General features: G+C 43.1%; 1 protein-coding gene across 4 annotated transcripts in view; it reads right to left on the bottom strand.

Annotated features, from left to right (window-relative positions):
* TBL1XR1 (TBL1X/Y related 1) overlaps positions 1-17,933 on the bottom strand; it is an 84,002-nt gene that overhangs the window by 20,726 nt on the left and 45,343 nt on the right. For 2 of the 4 annotated variants that reach the window (XM_072344078.1, XM_072344079.1), the window contains exon 3: positions 9,515-9,582. The exons of the other annotated variants lie outside the window; for them this stretch is intronic. The gene's annotated coding sequence lies outside the window, so the exon portion shown is untranslated. The remainder of the gene's footprint in view (positions 1-9,514; positions 9,583-17,933) is intronic. 4 annotated transcript variants of the gene reach the window in all.

Raw genomic sequence — 17,933 nt, 5'->3', positions numbered from 1 at the left:
TATGGCTCCTTGCCTAATAGCTTTTCGGTGCTTTAAGAAAAAAGAAACAACACACAAAAAAAAACTTGAACTGGCAGAGGAAGTTTATACATCAGATTAGCACTCTGTGACTCTTCATTACTGTTTTATAATATATAGAAGATTTACTACAGCTCAGATTTACTCCTTCATCCAAGAACAGCGTAAGAAGGAATCCTGCAGTGTGAGGTGGGCTCTAACACATCCTCATTAGGTAGGATAACAGAACCACCTGGCAAGCTGCTGCGAACAGCAATTCCCCAAACATACCAACCATTAGCATGATACCAATACGGTATGTTAAAGGGAACAGCTAATGCTTTGGGCAGCTCTGAGAAGGGTTTCATGCTCAGATATGAACAACCCACTCCATTTTTGCATGGAAAACAGAAGCCTGGCTACAAAACCAGTAACATCTCCTGCATCAACAACACTGTCGCAAGTCCTTGTCATTCCTTCCTCTTCCATGAAAACCTGACAACTCTTTGGTCAGCTCAGATGCAGCACACACAGAACCCACGTTCTGGTCCCATGGAACACCACTCCTTGTGGCTGCTGTTTTACTCCCAGTGTTTTCCAAGGCTCTTCCCCAAGACGTGGCTGCTCCGCACTGTTTCCAAATTGAGCAAGAAGTGTTCCAAGGAGTTTTATAGATAGCACTGTTTAGAAACTGTCTGTAATGGACAACTTGTACGAACAAACTGGTGAACCCTACATTTCAAACATACAGTACACAGCCAATGTTGTATGCCCTTCTGTTCATCAACTGATCAAATCCATTTCATTTCAGTCAAAATTAATGCTTTCTCGTGCTTAAAAAGAAGGACAAAATCCCATCTTTTTAACTATTTTAACTCAATTGCTTTAAGGAATCCCAGTCATTCCCTCACGCCTTCCTTTGAGGAGCAGGGCCCGCTGCTGGGCACAACACAAATCAAGCCTTACTGAGATCCTCCACCTGTCTGAGAAATCTGCAATTAGGAATTCTTACCAACTTTTGTTATTTAAGTATTTCTAAAATTACACACATTCACTTTTGGTTTGTTTTTGTTTTTTTATTAATATATCCTAAAATGAAAGCTATATTTACCTGTGTTTTTATACTGCTATCTTTCGATGCCTTTGGGTTTGAGCTGTTAAGGCTCAATCTATGTCAAATGTGAACCTCCACGAAAAACTAACTGTAATTCTACCTCATGAACCTTCATAGTGATTTACCGTAAGGTCAAGCTTTGCTAGTTTCCCTTGCAGCAATTTAAGAGATGCTTCTCAGGTTTATCTTACAACCCAACTGCTTTGTTTTTACTTATCATCTCAGGAATACAGCTTCATTGCCAAATACTAACATAAATAAATACATTTTCCTTCCCTCATCTGAATTGTTTTCCTTAGCTCAGGCAATAAATATTTGTATTCTGTGCTTCAGCTTTAGTGACCTAATTTATGGCAACAGTCTCTGTCTTTCTGTGCCAATTTGAGAGTATGAAGCATACAAGATGACAAAGCCAGTCTGCAATTTTCTGAAGAAAAAGAACTGCAACCCTGAAAGGAAAAAAAACAACAATAAAAACCACCCAAAACCTTCACTAAAAATAACAGTAACTGTCTACTTATCTGAGCACTCAGTCCCCAGGAACACCAAGCACAGTCCTGAGCACTATTACAAAATAAGCTGCAGATGAAACCTATTTGCTGGTTTTGCCTAGAGCAAAGTAGTATTTAATTACTGAACTATGAATCTCCTCCCCAAAGTCATCTGCTACGTGACCCAGGGGGCTGGGAACCTGGCTGTGAAAGCAGAGACCAGTGACGGTGTATTCAGTGCCACACTTCCTATGCCCAGGCTCCAAAGCTTCCAGGCTCTCTGGAGTCACACCCAGCTTCCCACACAGCTGTACAGCATCTTATGGTGCTTAGTGGCAGCTATATTTTGTAATTCCCTGCATTGACTGAGGATGGTTCTGCTACTTACGCTTGATATTTGAATACATGCTGTTTGGGTTCAACTTCTTAGGCCACGTCCCTCTAGACAAAGTTACAATTCTTTAGGAACATCTGATTTAAATAAAGACTCTCGCAATCAACCGCACAGACCCACTCCCGAGGAGGCTCTGTCAAATTATTAAATGGCTTTAATGAGCCCGTGCTGAAATAACAGCCTGCTGGCATTCCCTGGATCTAACATCAGATTTCTGGAATCGAGTGCAAGAAAAAAAAATGACAACTGGAATAAGCATTACCTGCTATGCTGTTTAAAATCCAACGCAATATAACTCTTAACCGTACACCCAGTTCTAAGAGTGCGAATACACCATTACTTACGTCCTGCTCTGCATTAAAGCCCTAGCAAAAAATTAATTATGGATGAATGTGGGAACACACCCATTAATCCTCACTTGGATCAAGCTGTGTAAAAATTTCAGAGAAAATAACTGAATGAGAAGAGCTCTTGAATCAGTCAAAATAAGCCTTATCAAGAGCTTCTGCTGAGACTAAGGGAAGGGAGGGGCTACAGCCAAAAATGCCTTCTATTTGTGACTGCTCATCATTGAAAATAAGCACAAGTGCTACGGTCAAACGTTTTTGATCAAGAATATGGAAAAACTGAACAACTGACGCTTAAAATGGAGTTAACGACCTCCGTACTGCGCTAAGTTTGTGCTCACAGCTGATTTATTCTCATTGTCGCTGCTGGAAAACCCAATGAATCCCATGGCCTGCAAGTCTGATCAAGAACATTCCATTTTTTCCAGTGTGTTGTTCCTGATGTTCCCACAATAGATCATTCAGAGCTCTAAGAGACTGTGTCAATTGAATTGAATGATATGGTCGCCTGCTGGTACATAAATGCAAAGGCAAAGCTGAGGGGGTTTATTTTCAAAACAGGAGACATTGATCCTGTGACAATGTTCCATTACCCTGACTTCATTTCTATTAGAGACAGTGATTACATCTACATCAATTGCTTGAGCTGATGGATATTGGTGCACTAACAGCCACACAGTTTTTCACCACGCTGCTGCAGCTGACCTGCATACCGATGGGTTACAAAGGTTCACCCTGAGCATAAGCTAAAGCTCCTTACTTCCCAGTGCCAACCACTGCAGGCTTTTTTTAGCACACTTCTTTAATTTAGTTGATTTTCAACTTACTGTTGCTCTGGAAAACTTATAGGGGCTGTACAGCCTGCCACTGACTCCATCTGTTGTAATATGCTTACATTGTTACCTGATGGTAACTCAACAGCATGGGCAGAAAGGATCTCTGCACACCTACAAGAGCATCCCTGTTCAACTAGAGATTTTTTCACAAAGGTGTATGGACTCCATTTCCCAATATCATCACAGCTTCTATCTACTGCACTTGCAATCTTTTTCAAGCTGGTGATCCATCTTCTGGCTTTCATCTCCTGATTTGACACACAATCTTGAGCCTGTGGTGATGCATTTGCCCTGGCTTTCACCTCCTCACCATGCACAGCCTACACTAACTGCTCTCCCGTACTCATCTCCCCGACCACTTTCAAGAGCACTGACTTGATCATCACTTCCTTCTGAAACCTCTCACTCCTCGTTCTTTTACTGCTATTCTGTTACAACAGATGAGTTGCTAACACTTCTCACAATGCAATCTGGTAGCTGAATAAAATTCAATTCATCCTTAACCCCAGTGATACTCATTCCCCCCTAAACTCTGTTCATTTTACTTGCCCTTGGCCATTCAGCCTTGTGTCCTCAGCTGTATCCTGGTGCAAAAGGCAGAGGGCAGAGAAGGGCAGTCCTGTGAATCCGACTGGAGTAAAGGATTCACAGTGCTGGATGAGTGCCTTCCCCCCCCACTACACAACCTCAGAAAAGCTCTGGTTTTATCAGGCATAGCGCATAACTACTGCAGCAGGGATACATAAACATGCAATTTGATTAAGGGGGAAAAACAATTAACTAGGTGTTCTGCTCTCAAAGCTTGTGAAGAGGGGCTGACCTATTCCAAATGCAAAATAAAGCTGACTTGCTTCCCTGGTTATTAAGCCGAAGTCTTACATGCCTTTCCCATGAGAAAAGACGTTTCAGAATTGTGTACTCTGGCAGCAGAGCTGGTGGAGAACAACCAGCAAGTGCCTGAAAGCTGCCAGTCTTTTCCGGAGGTGGATGTTCTGTTGAGTACCAACAGCTCTGAGCCCACTGCTCCTGGTGAAATGGAAAACCCCTGTGAGAAACTATAATAACGTGGCAGGGAAAAAAAACTACACAGCAACCTCACAGGAATCAAAGGTCCTTCAATTACATCTTAGTACAATTTCAAGTCTAACACGGAAACAAGGGAAAGCATCACCTCTCAGTTCCAGTGATAAAGAGCAGCTGCTACTTTCTGGAGGGGAAGTGAGAAAGCATGGTTTCTGTTTGTTGTTTTTTTTTCCTGCTTGGGATGAAGAAAAAGCAAAAAGTGCCTTTCATATAGGAAAACCAATGCGTCAATGACATGAGGACGGCAGTGTGCTTTTATAACACCTTCTAACTGCTTGGGACGAGGCCATTATTACTCGTGAGTCATGGACTGATGGCAAACAGGTAGATTGGTACTTATGAACGTCAATAGCAGAAATACAATGTGCTTTAGACACACTTTTCCTGCATTAACCCAGATATTAAACATGCTGAGAATGTAACTGCAGTCAAACAGTGGAATTTGGTATTGAAAATATGTGCCAACACTGATCATATTTAGTGTTCAAAGTTTTCAGCAGCCACAAAACATATCCTAAAGCCTGGAATAAATTAAATGCACGTTGACAAGTTCTTTCTAGCCCCAAGATATTCACTTACAAGACTTAAAGATATATAACCCATGACTGACTGTAGCATTATGCCTGAATGAAGAGTTTTAAGGAAGGCTTAAGAAAGTTTACCTTCAGATTAAAAACACAACTCTGCTTCCTTGACTCAAACATTTCCACATCCACCCCAGTCACTAAAGCAGCCTTAAATGAGCCAGTGGGGAAACATGGGTAAATCACCATCAGGAGCTCAGAAGTTCAGGAAATGAAAAAGAAAAGTCCTTTTGCCAAAGCAGAAAAAATACGTTTCTGCAACTAACGGTGAACATTACATATATATGAAAACAGCTTGTGAATCGGCGTTAGATACGTTCATTCCTGCACACCCCCAATTGCCCCCAGCCTTATTAGAGCACTAATCCACAAAGCGAGATGTACTTTCCTCACAGTCACTCCACCAATACCACCTACACTGCTTTAATTTCATTCCCAAACGAAAGTTTAATGGAACCAAATGCAATAACAGTATTAAATAAGGTGCAAACCGCTGCTGAGTCTTGAAAGCACTCTCACAGTTAGCACGTTTCTGATCAGTTGGACTGCACGGAGCTGCAGTAACAGGCCAGATACCAGCATATGAGTGAGACCAACTGCAGCCACGAGCAAAACAAAGCACATGGTGACTTGTCTATGCTGTGCCTCACTGTCATCAATGAAACCATCCTTTCTTTTTCTTTTTTTCTAGGTTGTAAATATAAACAAGTAGCATTCTCACACAGAGGCAGACAAAGTGTTGCAGCTGTAGGTCACACAGATGTAGGCACAAGGGCACAGAATTGCTTTTGGATACAACGGCACCTTAGAATCGAAAGCAGCAACAGCAGCGTTGGAGCTGGGGGAGGTGGGGATTGCTCAGCAGCTCCATAACCACTGCTCAGACAGAGCACAGCGCAGCTAAAAGCCTTGTGACAGCACAAGCACCATATGGTAAGAGACTGACATGAAAGCTCGGGCACTGCCGGGCCACCGTTCTCTCATCATCTCTCTCTCACTGCTGTCAGCTTCTCTACCATGTGCTCTAGAATGGGAGGCAAGGAACTGACTGGCGGAGCAGATGGCCCCGCTCTGCTGCATGCTGCACTGATGAGCAGAGCTGCACACACCAGACCCTCACTGGGACACATGTCCAACAGAAACACCTCGGCCCTGGGAGCCGTGCACTTGAAGCCTGACAGTGTTCCTACACAATTTACACTATCTTCAGGCTCTGCGCACCCAACAATGCACACCTTCAGTCCCCGCATCTCCACGTTCTACTCTGCACCACATCCTATCACCGTGTAATTTGTCATGACCAAAAAAACATTATATAGGCCTTACTGCCATCTTTTCGCATGGAATATCTTAGTCTGCATTAGCTCTACCTGTATTTCCATTTAATGAAAAACTTACACCTCCAAAACCAACCCCCCCTTCCTACCTCCAGCACTTGCTTCCTGTTTTTCCCCCCTCTAAATGTAGGTGTACCAAAGGTCTCCTAGCAAAACGTTAAGAAAAGCAGATACTGTGAGCTGACGTGCCTGTAACACACAGAAAAGACATAAGATACAGTCATCGTCCTTGATAAGCTTTTCCATACCCTGCAATGCATCCTTTCTTCACTGGGAGCCATTCCAATATCTGAATCATCAAGAAGAGTCTTTTCTTTCACTAAACACCCTGAAAAATAAAAACAAGCTTCTTTCCTTGTCCTCTGAAAACAGAATCTTTTACCTAACAAATTAGCCTAAAACTACTGGCAGCGCTGAATGAGCGCCAAGTGCCAATACTTCACTGGTTTTGTTTGGTTTGTTGTTTCTTTGTGAAGTCCTTATGTAAAGGAACCCTTCCCAGTGATCCTATGCACATGCCTGCCGTGACACAGCCCCAGATGGCTCCTACACATTGCAAAGTCACCTGCATCTCTAGAAGCGATCACACTGGTGTTCTCTGAAGATTAAAGGCACGTACCAAATGTTCTTGCTCATTTGGCACTGTACGGAGTGTCTCTGATTAGAAGGATCTGATCACAACAGCAGAGGCACGCAAAAGGAACTTCTATAAAATATTAGACGACGTTTTCAAGGATCTCTCTTTTTGCACACCACATATAAAAGCTGTTACAGAGCAGCCGGTTGTGGATGAGGTTTCTGTTTGGAGGGAAGCATCCTTGCAAGCCGTACGCAACGAGTACGAGTGCCGACGTACATAAAAAATGTTAAAACTTAAAACCAATGGTTTTGTTCAGCAGAAGCAAGAGTCTACTGAAGAAACAACTGAAGTCACAAAGGATCCGATTCAGACAAGAAGTTCAAAACCAGGACACTTGTGGCTGCTTAGGCCAACATCAGATACCTCGACTCATATTTTTGAATTAATCCCCTTTGAAGCAACCGATTCACCTCTGAAGATGCATCTTATGTCCGATATGGATTCCCCCGCAGTTAAAAGGCAAACAGCCTCATCTGCTGGTGCTGTTAGAAACGCGATCGTGGTTTTGCGTTTCACATACAGAGAACGTTTTCATGCAGAATAGCTAAACATCAGCAGAGATGGAAATACACCATGGATAACAACTGCAGGCTACTATTATATATACAGCTGTGGAGAAATCAGCTTCAAATTGTCCCACACACAACCGCTGTGCTACCTTTTGTGGGGTTAAGCTGTCACGTTAACTACCGCTAGCTCAGATTTAAAGAAATTAGAGAGGACAGCTTTTGGGGAAAGAAATGCAGCGTGCTGGGTTATCTTTACCTCATCTCCAACACTGGAGTCCCATGTTTCCACGTGTGAATAATTCTGCTCACCTGTTTCCAGTAACGCCAGTGCTATTTGAAAATAAAGAGATGATGGAGGGGAAGAAGGCCACGTCTCTGCTAGATCACATCACACTTCAGTAACGACTGCACAAATTGCCCACAACATTTTGAAGAATCCTCAATATTTTTCAGCCTCCAAAGAGCTCCTTCCCATCACCTTTCATTTCTTACAATATTTATAAAGCTGCAATGGCGTTACTTTGCAGAATCACCTTTTAATATTCTTGAGTAATGCCACTCAAAACTTAGTGATGCCATTCCTCTCATATAAAACGGACAGCCTTTATTCTTCTGCTCCACGATTTAGAAACTAAAGTAAGTGTACATGTGTTATTTGTGTATGCTGAAGGTATTAGCTGTTACAGCGCCGGAAAATATACAGCGCAAATGCTACCACACACAAATATCTCAGATGTGCCAATCTAACTCAATGACAACAGTCAAAACGACCTCAATCTTTACACCCATTCTCTTGCATCCTTTGCCTTCCCTAATTTACCACCAGGCAGAACTTTGAAACACACAAAAAGAGTGAGGAGAAAGCAAAAAAAAAAAAAAAACAAAAAAAACCCAAACAGACAATAAAACCCAACGAAGAATACATCTCCAACACAAATGGGCTTACTACTATTTCTCAGGCTGACTAGAGAACCCCATTAAGAAACTCATGTGTACCCCACCTTGCTTTTAGAAGATGGAAAATAGCTTGTGAAAGTATAGAGAGCAAGGGATCAATCCAGAAGAATATTTAAGCATATTATAGTCCCATTGACTTCAATTGCTTAAGTGATTTGTTGGAGCACAGCCAGTACAACAATGCCTTGTAAGCTCAAGGCCATCAAGAACAGTCAGCAGTTTCCTTCTGTGGGCTGTGGGGGTCTGCTTGCAGGGTGAGTTTTCAAAACCAAACTCCTTCTGTCTTTGAGTGCCCTCTATGGATTTAGGACAGCACACAAGGAAGGCCAGCGAAAAAATTTAAGAGACTGTGATTTAAGAAAAAAAAAGACATCTGCTCCACCCACAAGACATTTGTTAAATTACAGCATATATTAACAATTCTACAGATACCAATGCAGTATCAGCTATCCACTGCTGCAAGAACAAATACTCGATTGTGCTCTTGCACAATACATAAGCACTGCTGTTGCTAGACCGGTTCAGAATGAATTTTCCCTTTATTAGAAAAAGTAAGGTAATCTGCCCTCCTTTTTAACTCCAGCCATGCAGAAGAGAGGAGACTGAAGATAAGAAAGTGTGTTTAAGAGAAGTATGCCAAGTCAAGAGAAATGACGGAGGGATTGCAGTTACATACACTTAAAGCAAACAATTGCAAAATCATGACTGTACGTTAAGCCTAAGAAGCGTGATACCAGCACACGGTCTGGGTGTTTGCCCTCTGAATGCCATACTCGTATTTTCCTCTAGGAAGCAAAGACTTTGGTACTTGAAAACAAAACAAAAATACCCCACACTGTAACAACAACACAGAAACTTTTGTGCCTCTCCCATCCCTTTCTGGTTGATGCACACTAAGGATCCATGCATCACGTATGCATCCAAGATGCTTTGTCAAAAGGCCCAGTTATTAATACATCCTTGCTGTGAACTGATGTGTTATATTATAACAGCTCTCAATAAAGTGAATATGGATTTACACATTAGACATTAACAGCTCCAAAAGGAGCTGTTAAAATACCACTGAATGAACGAACACTTAATATAGAGATTCGGTGGACAGCAAAGACAGATACCTAACAAATACTGTAAATGCATGTAACTGTAATTACTAATTCTGAATCACACCAAATCTTTTGTCCACTTTCATGAGAAGTAAAAGAGATAAATCATTGAGTGTCCTTACCAGAACTACTCTCTGAAACCCCACAAAATTGTGATGTGGCAGCAGTACAGCCCCTGGTATTACACCACCTGTAACACAAACCATATTATGATAGTTTCTATCAATACTTATTTTAACAGACGATAAAAGGACAAAAGCTATTTTTCTACCAATCTTTTTAGAGAAAGCATTAAAACAACATTCAGTTTCCTGTGGATTACAGTATATTTCTATGGAAGAAAAACAAACAAAAATTAAGGACCATCTTTTGATCACTTACATGGAATATGCTTTAAAAAATTACAGTTTTACTCTCTTCTCACTCTTAGTTGATGACAAAACCCCGGCACAGAACAGAGCATTTGCTTCAGTGGAATTTCTCTTCTTTCTGCCTGTTCATACAGACAAATGGGAACTTTGAGAGCATCCAGCTTACGAATGGCACAGTACTGATGTGGCGGCTTTATTGAGTCTTAGCCCAAGTACGTAACTAAAATATTTCAGCAGTAAGATGACAATAAGAAACATAAGGCCACGGCCAACCCATCCAGTGCTTCTCATAACTGACTACTGCAGAACAAAGTTTAACATCAGCCAATTAAGAAGAGCAGTTCTATGGTAGAATCCTTAGGATACCCTCACAGAGTTAATTTCCACAAGCGACTTCAAAGCATAACCGCTCCCTAGGACTTAAGTACATTATACACCTATGATCAGAACAATTACTGATCATACCTTTATGTAACACAGAGGTTCCTACCACGGATATTCATTACAGATGAAATCACTGGAGGGAAATCTGACATAAACTAAGGGATTAAGGAGAAAGGCTTGAAGGTAAAAGAGCAGGAACACTGCCTGGGCACAGCAACAGAAGAATCACCTATCAAAAAAAATGCTGTTTGAAGTGGAATGTAGTTTGTGGAACAGAAAACCTCTCCCAGATGGATGAAGATGAGGAAAGTAGCAATATATATTTTTTTCTAAATACACTCCTGCCATAAAAGCTGACAAATGCATTACTTACAGCCAATACCCAAACTTCCCAAATACCTCCTTAGAACATTTTAACTACAAGATGAGTGATGGTGCAGAAAGATTTGTTTCCACGTTCACTGCAGGGGAGTAGAACTAGGTGACCTTAAAGGGTCCCTTCCAATTGAAAGGATCCCACGGTTCTATGATCAGCACACCCCACTGCCTGAGCTGGCAGGAGGGAACGGTATGTTTCAATATTTACATGCTTTGAACTTCTTGCATTCTGCATTAAGCGTTTATCATTCACTCAGAGCACACGCTGTTTGAAGGAACTAATTGATATCACCCCCAAAATGATGCCAAATAGGAGAAAGAACAAGGAGGCCCTGAAGGAAAGCAGTGCACTACCACATCCTGAACAGAAGCCAGTTCAAGAGGAATTCCTTTCCTCTCCTCAATTCCCCACAGAGCACACATAAAAGCACAACACACACTGAACACCAGAAGCTCACTGCTCTATTAGCCTCCCCTACAACAACAACAGGAAATCTGTTTACAGTTAACTAATTTGCCATGGGATGGAGAGGGTTGAGAGGGCACACGGTGAGAATTAAGCACAGGGCCCAGCCCACCCGGCCCATCGGGTGACTAAGCACCAGCATTGGCTTCAGACAGACTGAGCATCTCATTGCTGCTTTCATTTGCATCACATGGGAACCCCCAAGCCACAGTCACCCTGGAAACAGTTGTAGCAGGTTTCAAATGAATGACTATGGTAAAATGCATGGCGTGTCCTGCAAAGCCTTATATGTGACATAGAACATATGTGGGGCTTTGGCACAGGCTGCCCAGGGAGTGGTGGTCACCGAACCTGGAGGAGTTCGGCATCTATGGAGGTGTGGCACTGAGGGATGCTGAATGGTCAGACTGCCTGATCCCAGAGGTCTTTCCCAACCTTAATGCTTCTGTGACTCCACTTTTAATTGCATTCCTACCAAGTGACACGCTGAAATGGAGCACATCACAGGGTGGAACTTCCCCTCCTAGATTTAACCTTCAGAGCTTCATTCTGCAGCAATGCTGGATACTGGTTTGTAGTTGCACGTGTTGTCTTTTCTTTCTCTTTGCTAGGAGATGCCCCGCTAGAAATATCTCAGGGAAGCTGGAGGAAACACATCATAAATAAACTAAATCCAAACCTATAGTCTTGCTTAAAACAACAACAAAAATGCTCGGGAGGAGGGGAGCAGCTAATCATATGGCAAGAAAAAAAACAGCCTCGGGGAAAGGACAATGACAGAAAATAATGCAAAGATGTGGATGATCTGAAAACCCAGCACTTCACTTGACTCTGACAACCGTAACGACAGAATCTGTTACAGAAACGCTCACTGCGTAAGAATTTGTGTCTTGTGAGCTAAAGGTGTTTCTTTCTGCAGTTTAAAACGCCTGTGTACTTTTAAACTGTCTATAAGAATTGACGTTGTTTCCACATTTCACAATTAATTACAGAGTGGGTATTTTATCAAACTACTACCACCTCCCATGATGCCCAGTGTAAACATACAAGGCACTGTTTTGGCAAAGGACAGCTACAGATGTGACAAATGATAAAGCCAAGTTCATAGTGCAGTACATGGAAGGGGCAGGCAGTGCCCCAGGGGCTGCCAGGCTGGGTCACCCACTGCTAGGGCTGCTCCCAGCTCAGCCGCTCTGCAGGAGCACCTCCCTGCTCTCTGACACCGGCACCTATTCACTCCTATCAATGCTTTGGGGCTTTTTTTCCCCCACCACATTTTAGTTTTGCTAACTGAAAGAAATATGGGGAAAAATAAGCGTGTTTTGCAATTAAAGGAACACAGCTATCCAATGCAGACTGCGTATCCCTTATGCTTCTGTCTGCAACCCTCCTAAGCTTCTGGGCAGCCATTTCTATTACGGACTCCCCTTGTCCACAAGTTATAACCAAAATCCCTACTAACACTTTGGGTTTTCTTAAGTTGATGCCATTTTGTTTCTAATAATCAAAAACGAAATGGGTTTTTAACAAACAAATAACATTTCTGAAAAACTGCCTGGGGTTTCGCTTGTTTTGATATTAAATCATGTATACTTGGAAAGAAAAAAAAAAGAAGTAAATCATGTACTCATAAAAAGCACCGATGTGTAAATTGAACGTGGCCCATGAGGGAGAGAGAAATTATCCACTTTAAGGAAGTATTGTTTACTGCTTTCTTCCCCACCGGAGCGCCTGTTAATAGTATTTGCTGTTGTTTTCTTACTGCGTGATGAGTGTGGCTGTAACCAGGAACGCTGCTAAGGCAATGAAACGTGTGTGCACAGAAAAGGAACACAGTACACAAAACTCTATCTTGAACTCAGAGCAATGGATGTATTTTGGATATTCAGAATGCTCAATGCACAGATGAGCCCTTATTTTCGCTCTGTCCTATGACAGCAGCGTAACTCCTGGTCTGATTTCCCCCCCGTTTGCATAAAAACAAATGTTATCACAGTGAGATCTGATCTGCTCGCTGCCACTTATTCCCTATAATCCCTCTGTTTCAGAGACCATCCAACCAACAAATGTTGCCAGTGAAATTCAAGTAATGCATTAACAAAATAAGGGCAGGTTCACCTATAACAACGAGACTGTTCCATTTTGTCCCTGCAAACTGCATTATAGATTCCCTTTGGCCACAATGGAGAAAATAAAGAAAATACAGAAAACAAATAAAAAAAATCTAACAGGAGTGGTGGTTTAAAAAAAAAATCAAACTCCTGGGTTGAAAAACATCATCTCCTATAACTGCTCCACAAAACATAAGCAAATGCCCTTCAGTACAACTGCGCTCGCTGCTAAAGATTTTGGTGTATATCCACAGCTTCCAAAGAGGACAACCCAGCAATGCCCTAAGGCAGGCCAGGTCGCTGCCTGCTCTAACTGACCCTTCCATGCACATTGCAGCAGAGGCCGAGGAGCAGCCAGAGCTGAAGATTCATCACTGTAAGTTTCAAGTCTTTGGGTCAGTAATGATACTGAAGTAATAGGCAGAACATTTTTTTATCTTGTAAGCTTTTAGCCCCAAAACATTTACCATAAAGCTCCCCAGGATGGGGATGGTCAGACATGGACTAAACTTCAAACGACAAGCAAAGCTTCACAGTTCTACGTCCATAGGTGTAACAGTGCTATAGGATACTATTTGTTAGCAAAATAGTTATTCGGGGTTCTGACAATGAAATGATAAAGTTTAAGATTTTTATCTGTAGAATATTAATGTTGTGCTATGACCACCCCAAGGCAACGCCCCAGTGAATGCACCGCTCTTCTCTTCTTTAATCACTTATCAGTTCTATAATCCATCAGTTCTGCACTTTAAGAAGCTGCATATTACTGGAATAGAAGGCACTTTCAAAGCCCAGTGGAAGGGTAAACAGCCACAGATAAAGGGCCACCAGCAGCACTGAACAAGTAGAGGACAACTGAACCTTCAGTACTTGGCCCAGCAGTCGGGACGTGAAGGAGGCAGAGCAGCAGAGAATCGCCCATGCAGGCATTACTACCATGCTGGCACTGATGGTTTGTGCTCACAGCTGCTGTAAGTGCTGGGAACACCTCAGTGCAGAGGTGCACTGTGCTGCCCACAGCCCCTCCGCTGCTGCTCCGACACGTGAGGCTCACAAACAGCAGCCAGTCAGGTTTTAATCCAGCAAGAGCAAACGCTTTCTAGGACACAGCTTAAATCCCTCAGGACAGCCAGCAAAATGAATAGCAGGCACTCCACAGATAGCAGGGAAGGAGCTTTTGCTCCTCGTGAGTTATTCACGTGAGTGCTCTCAGCAGTTACCTGCACCACAGAACAGACACAGATATGGCAGAGGCACAGCACAGCAACTGCCCACCAAGTTCAGAGGAGCACATTTAACACAGTGATACAACAGATATGAAAATATCAGGCACGTGCAATGTTAAGGCACCTCTCACAACCTTCCCCTCTTACCACAAACCGGGATTTCATTCCAAGGACAAAGCACTGCACACTGATTTCCACAGCAGTGCTCTGGGCAGTGAGAGCAGCAGTATGAGAGCAACAGAGCTACGGGGCCACATGCCCCTCCTGGAGCAAACCAGCCCAAACGTGCCCCTGAAGTTCACCTTACACTCAGGAGAACACCCAGTGCTGACACTGATTCAGTAATTACAGACTTAAGGTGCTAGGAGGCAGGCAGCACAATGCTGCCTTTCCTCTCAAGCCTTGGTTCAAGAAGAAGGCTTTATTTCTTAAAATAGCTTCTTCAAGTGCCATTTGTCGTCTTTCAAATCATCATTCAGCAGCAGTGGGTTTGAGAAAGATGACCAGCCTGCCTCAGTTTGCATGGGCACATAGGCCTGAACGTTAGCAAAGCAAAATTTTCAGTGTAAAACATGTTCATGCAAAGGATTCGTACAGCACATGAATAAAACATGCCTAAAACAAGCAGGAAAAAAAAAATACTTAAAATATCCACATAACTATTAATTAGTTATTAATATTAGATCTCTGGTCTATTTCCCTTCAAATTAGCAATTAGCCACCCACTAGCAAAATGTCAATTGCAAAACAAGAGGCTGTATTTATAGTACAACCTACTTGGAGCTCTGAGAGACGTGTCAGCCGCTGCTAACTACAATGCTCCTTTTGTGTGCCTCCTGAATTAATCCCTTACACCTAACTCTCATTACAGGCAACTATACGTACAAAAGTCATATTGTATTTTTACAGTCTTTCTTACATCACATGAGCTGGTACAGACATTCTTCCATACAGAAGTCTATTCAGAGAGGGGGAGAAAAAAAAAGTAGTGTGAAGTAATCTGTATGAAGCTGTATAGGACACTGATATGGCTGTATCTTCAAGTTCCTGTGTAGCAATGAGGTGGGAGGAGTGGCTGTCCAGAAGATGCTAATAAGAAACCCTTGAATCCGATTTTATTAGCTCCCATTTGGCGATGAGCTTTGACTACTGCAAGCTGTGTTACAGATGTAAAACTGCAATGTACTGCTACATCTTTAGACCGTATTCATATCACAAAGTTACTGACAGAAGAGAAATGACATTTCCAGTGATACTTCTTGTCAAGTCAGTGGGGGAAAGGTGCAGCCACCCACAGATATCCTGCATAGACCCACAGCTGCTCAGCTCAGACCCCAGGATGCCAGCAGCCATGGAAGCTGGGCATATCACACAAAGCCACGTCCTGACACCTCTCTGACCTCTCCAGCTCCTCTGCTAGCAAGAAAAGGAGAACAGAGCTCCTCAGCAGGGAGCTCCTCTGCAGCTTTTGGAAAATGATGCAGTTGAGGATCTCTCTAGCAAAGCATAGGTCAGAAGTGCCAGTGGTGAGATGGGTATCTAAGACGATGGCCTATTCCACTCCATTTTCTGCAGGTTTGTGATTTGCCTTGAAAACAGCCCTCCTCCCCTTCTCTCTCTGGATACTGAACACCACCCCCAGGGGAGAAAGAGGGAAAAGAGCACTCAACAAAGGTGCACGGAGAAGGAGAGATGGCAACGCAGGTCCTGACAACACGCTCTGAGTGCTCTGCTGCCAGAGAAGGGGACTTGCTGTGTTGGATGTGCTTGGGCACAGAGAAACAGAGGCACAGCTCCATAAATAACCCTTAGACCACAGTCTCGACAAGAGATGACCTATGCTGCCATTTTGGCAGATACTGGTATGTTGTACAGTCTTTCAGCAGATTAATTTGGAATAGTGAGAAGTTACTGTAAGACAGGCTGGAGGTGAGACACAGCCATCACTGCTGCTCACCTCTCAGTGTACAATCGTATCACGTTCTGTCAGCTTGCAGGAGCAACCTTCTTTTAACACCTTCCACAGGACTTCCTTCTTCAGCTCCCTCTTTTACGACAGGACAGAAAACCAATCCTTCCTTTCAGATGGACCCAAACCAAGGCCTCCTTGCCAACCGCTTAATTTCTCATGCATTTATCTATTCCAAACCATCGATGCAAAGAAACGAGCTGCAGCAGCAAGCAGCTCTGCACATTGCTGGTTCACCTTGAAGCCCACAGGGAATGATGGGAATCCTGGATTACTAAGATCACCACTTGCTACTGGGCAACAGGACAGTCTGCAGTCTTTCTCTTCCTAAATTTCTTTTTTACCTCAAAAAAAATTCACTTCAAGGCTACAGTTATTAAAACCTGGAAGAGTCAGAAAAAGAGGAAACAAGAGCCACAAGAAGAAACAGCACAGAAACCAGCCGGGATCCAGAGCCGCTTTCATCACATGGGATATTTTTATATCCATTGTACACTCGCTCATTTATTTTTTCTAATAACCGTCACACATGTAAGCAGGAAAGCTGCAGGGTACTTCTAAAGGAGATAAGTAAGAAAAGGCAAATGCGGTCCCATCCATACACCTTGCTGGGCTTTTCCTTTCATACGCTGAAAAATCTTTAAACACTAAGTAGATCATTCTAAACATTTCAGGATTAGGACGGGCTCGACCAGCTAAGTGAAATTTTCCATTATCAGTGAATTTCATTGAAGCCACCACTGTGGGGATCAATGCATCCCATAGACAGCAAACAACAGCAGGGCCCAGGCTCCACGAGCCAGCTCAGCCCCCTGGCTGCAACCAACCTCATGAGGCCCCATGGAAAACACAATGGCACCAAATCGAGGCCCGATTTGTTTCAGTTTAGCTGCTTCTCCTCCAAACCAGTTTGGAACTGGACCTGAGCCCCTGAATCTGTGGAGCTTTTTAAAATGTTCCTCAAGAATAGATAAAAAAAATGTTATTTTCTGCCTCAGGTGAAGCAGCCTCGCCTGTCTGTACAGAACAGCGGCAGCAGGTGAGCAGGAGGCAGACCAGACCACACACTGCCACAGCACTACTTACTGCGAAACACCTTCTTGTGCCAAGAAGGAAACAGCCCTTGCAAGCAGGAAAGAGTTCATTGGGCTTTCCTGACCTGCTGCATATTATAGTTACAGGTATATATAATATTTTTAAGTGTGCGAAAAAGGTAATAGCAGACCCACATTTGTTCCTGCTTATTTAGAGAAGCGAACCATTAAGCCTGAGCTACCCCCGGCAACGCAATTAAGAACTGACCCAATTTCCAGACCCAGATGAGCAGTGTACACACGGCAGCACAGCGCTGCATTCCCACCTCCACCACCACAAGCTCTGCCCCATCCTGCCCATCTGCTGCTGGGCTGCAAGGCAGGCATCCTCCTGAGCCCACAACCCCTACGGTGGTCATCTCTGCTACAAGAGTGCAACATGCATTGATACAAACCCTTACAAGAACTGTGAGGTGGTTATACGTGGTGTTATAATTACACGAAGGCTGTACCAAGAACCACGTGCAATTGAAAAGCAACACATGCAACATACCACAGGGATTTCACTCATTTCACTGACATCCTCCTGTTCTATTTCAGGC

The sequence above is a fragment of the Excalfactoria chinensis genome, chromosome 9, assembly GCF_039878825.1.
Source record: "Excalfactoria chinensis isolate bCotChi1 chromosome 9, bCotChi1.hap2, whole genome shotgun sequence".
NCBI lineage: Eukaryota > Metazoa > Chordata > Aves > Galliformes > Phasianidae > Excalfactoria > Excalfactoria chinensis.
Note: the sequence above shows the minus strand (reverse complement) of the source record. Positions and strands in the feature narration are given on the sequence as shown.